This window comes from Maniola hyperantus, chromosome 17 (genome assembly GCF_902806685.2).
Source record: "Maniola hyperantus chromosome 17, iAphHyp1.2, whole genome shotgun sequence".
NCBI lineage: Eukaryota > Metazoa > Arthropoda > Insecta > Lepidoptera > Nymphalidae > Maniola > Maniola hyperantus.
In genome coordinates this window covers 10,009,921-10,013,386 of record NC_048552.1, presented here as the reverse complement: position 1 = coordinate 10,013,386, position 3,466 = coordinate 10,009,921, and positions in this window count along the sequence as shown.

Here is a 3,466-nt window from a genome sequence, read left to right as displayed (position 1 = left end):
TAGTACAATTTTTATTCAGTCTTTAGTATGACAGTTGTCTATGACAATGGTATAAAGGCGAAAATCGTGTGGAAAGTTATTAGGCATTTTCCGTAAGGGTGACAAGTGTAACAGGGGTATAACAACTTGTTGAGTTGTTTTGTTACAAAACACGACATTTCCGCGTTATTGTGGACGTGTCAAACGAACAATGGCTATTTGTCAGGATTATAGGTTTCGGTTTTCTAAGGGAAATTGGTAAAAAAGCGGGCGTGGATTTCATTTAGTCACGACATTATAGGGAAAATGTTGATGTCGTCATTCTTATGTTTTGATTTACGTAATTCTTTTTAGTTTGTTTTTAAATAAGAATAATATATTTTTGTTACAGTTTATTTTCTGCATTATTTAGTTAGACAAACGTGATATAAGAATTAAAATTCAAGATATTATCAAGGGAACTAAAATAAAATAAATTGTGATTTGTGCGTGTTAAATTAATTCTTCTGATTACTGTGGTCGTGGTCATAGCGAAATTTCAGTTAAATAAGCTAAGAACTTACTAGGTAAGTAATTTAATTTATAACTAGACGAAAGAAGTATTTACTTTGATTAAAAACTTTGGGTTGAAAAATGTGAGCATATTACAATATTAGATATTATGCGATTTTACCAAAACCACGTTGCAACGTTATTCCTTGCAGGTTATATGTATAGAATATAATATAAGAATGAGATCCACATAAATTAACACATTTTATAATGCATCTGCATTTTATTATGAAGAAGAAGATTAGTACCGACAAGAACATCTTGTCGGTACTAATCTTCTTCTTAATAAGTATTAGATATATAAAAGGAAAAGGTGACTGACTGACTGACTGATTGACTGACTGACTGACTGACTGACTGGCTGACTGACTGACTGACTGACTAATCTATCAACGCACAGCTCAAACTACTGGACGGATCGGGCTGAAAGGCGTGCAGATAGCAATTAGGTATAACGTAGGCATCCGCTAAGAAAGGATTTTTGAAAATTAAACCCCTAAGGGGGTGAAATAAGGGTTCGAAATTTGTGTAGTCCACGCGGACGAAGTCGCGAGCATAAGCTAGTATTCTTTAAAACATTTCAATGATAATAATATCTTTGATAAATCTATTAGTGTAAGAAATGAAAATACTATCCCATTTGCCTCGACGTCATGGCTCGGCATTATGTTAGTGAGATATTTAATCATTTCAAGGTATCCGCTTTGTGGGGAGATCACCTACAAAAATACTAATAGTGTATGGTACAAGTTATCGACGAATGATTTTTATATATATAATATGTCGGAAATGTTCGGAAGTAATCGGAACGCAAACGTTGTTAACGACGTTGATGGAGTCTGCGCATTATGACACAATCTGGGTTACCAAGGAGACGTATAAAAAAACAATATGGTTGGTACGTATATGGTAAGAGAAAAGACTTGTGTAAGAATCCTATCCCGCGTTCCTATTTAGCCAACATAATAACCCTGTAGATAAACACCCAGTAGAAGGAAATAAGACGATCCTAGAGCTCTGCCGACATCTAGATATTATAGATACAGTAGGGTCTTGGACTGTAGGAATAAAATGATGTGATTTTTTGTATAGCGGTAGTTTATGGGGCTAGAATTAATTACTAAATCAATTAAAAACAAATCATGATTTTAGCCTATGCCGCTACCTGGAATGTAAGTTAACCTTCGCATTTAAATACTATTACTGTATGAATTATTTATCGTCAGTTTAATAACAATTTATTACAGTTTTATGTTATGACATAATCTCCGCTGAATGCTAGTTCTTGGACCAACCATAATCCTATAACAGACGAGGGGGGTGGTCTAATGCGTTTGCATAATGGTGGCCATTAAAACATTATAACGAGCCGTTGGTTACTGCCCTTAAACGAAGACATTTGCCTAAATAACTATAAATGCAATAATATCTACCTAGTTGCAAAATTAGGGTCTGAGATGCTTAAAAATCGTCTTGTAGGAGTTTGGTGTATTTTGTATTAAAATATTAATCAGAGTTGTAGGACTCGAGTTAGGTATCTAATGATACCTACTTGCTGATTTAGAAGACACTCATATAATTAGTGATATATAATTTTATTATAGCAGGTACAGTGATAGCAGTGGCGTGCACAGGGTTTGAGACAAGGGTAGGCATTAGTTAGGTAGGAAGTAGGAACCTGTTTACTGGTAGGCTATAATGAAAAATAAGCATTAAGCTATAACAACTGGGGTAAGCAGTGCATTTATGCCTCTATGACCTGCACGTCACTGAGTGATAGCCTAGTGGTTAAAATGTCGGCCTGCTATTCATTCATATTCTATTGTCTAATAAAAACTTTAAGAAATTGTAATGGGATCTATAAAAACTTAAATCCTTGCGAACATAGTCGTGGGGAATAATATCCAGTGCATTATTTTAACTACCTACTTTAACCTAACGATTTTTCAACGGTAGGTAGGTAAGGTACAGTACGGGACAGGTCGAGATGTCAATCGGGTAGGGAACGCCCCGCACACCCACAAAGCCTCCGCGCTAACCCGGCTCGGGCGAGCGCGGGTGTGCGCGGCGTCCCCCCGCCTCATACCCCGATTGCCATGTCGACCTGTCGCGGACTGTAGGTATGTAAGTACCTACTGTGCATGTACCTAATATCAAACTACATAGTTGCAGGGAGCCGCTTGGATTCTGACGGTGCAAGACTGTGGCGTGTGGAAGTCCCTACAAGAGACCTATGTCCAGCAGTGGACATCTATCGGTGATAATGGTGATGATGATGTATATTGCACAAGGTCCTTTATTAAAGTATTTTACAATTAACGGTTCAGCGTAGCGACTGGCGCGAGTCACTGTCGTCATTAATAAAGAGCCGACATCCGAGTTTTCATTTAGTGACACTCGTTTACTCTCCCAGCGAGTGCACTCGCCTGGGAGTGACATTCGGGATTTGTAGAGTCATCTCTTCATAATTTATAAACTTCAGGAGCAGCTCGGTTGGAGTTGCACTAAATAGCAAGTCAGGAAGTAAAGATTTGTAAAAGAAAATCACGTAGTCATTACGTAAGCAGCTATATACTTAGATCTTCTTCTTCTTTTCGAGTCGACGGTCACCTCAAATACCTACGGGCAGCCCAAAAACCGCGATAGCTCGGTCGGTAGCGTTGTGTAGCTCCTCGTTCCTCCTCGCTATACTTAGATGTAGTTTTGACAGATTGAATGACCCATGCGCGCTGACCCATGGGCCATGACCCTAACTATGGGCCACATAAGAAAACTCAGAGTCACTCAGCGAGCGATGGAGAGAGCTATGCTTGGAGTTTCTCTATGTGACCAAATTAGAAATGAGAGGAGCCGTAGAAGAACCCGAGTAACCGACATAACTCAACGGGTTGAGTTCGTAAAACCGATAGACGTTGGGGTCCTGGAATGTTGATTT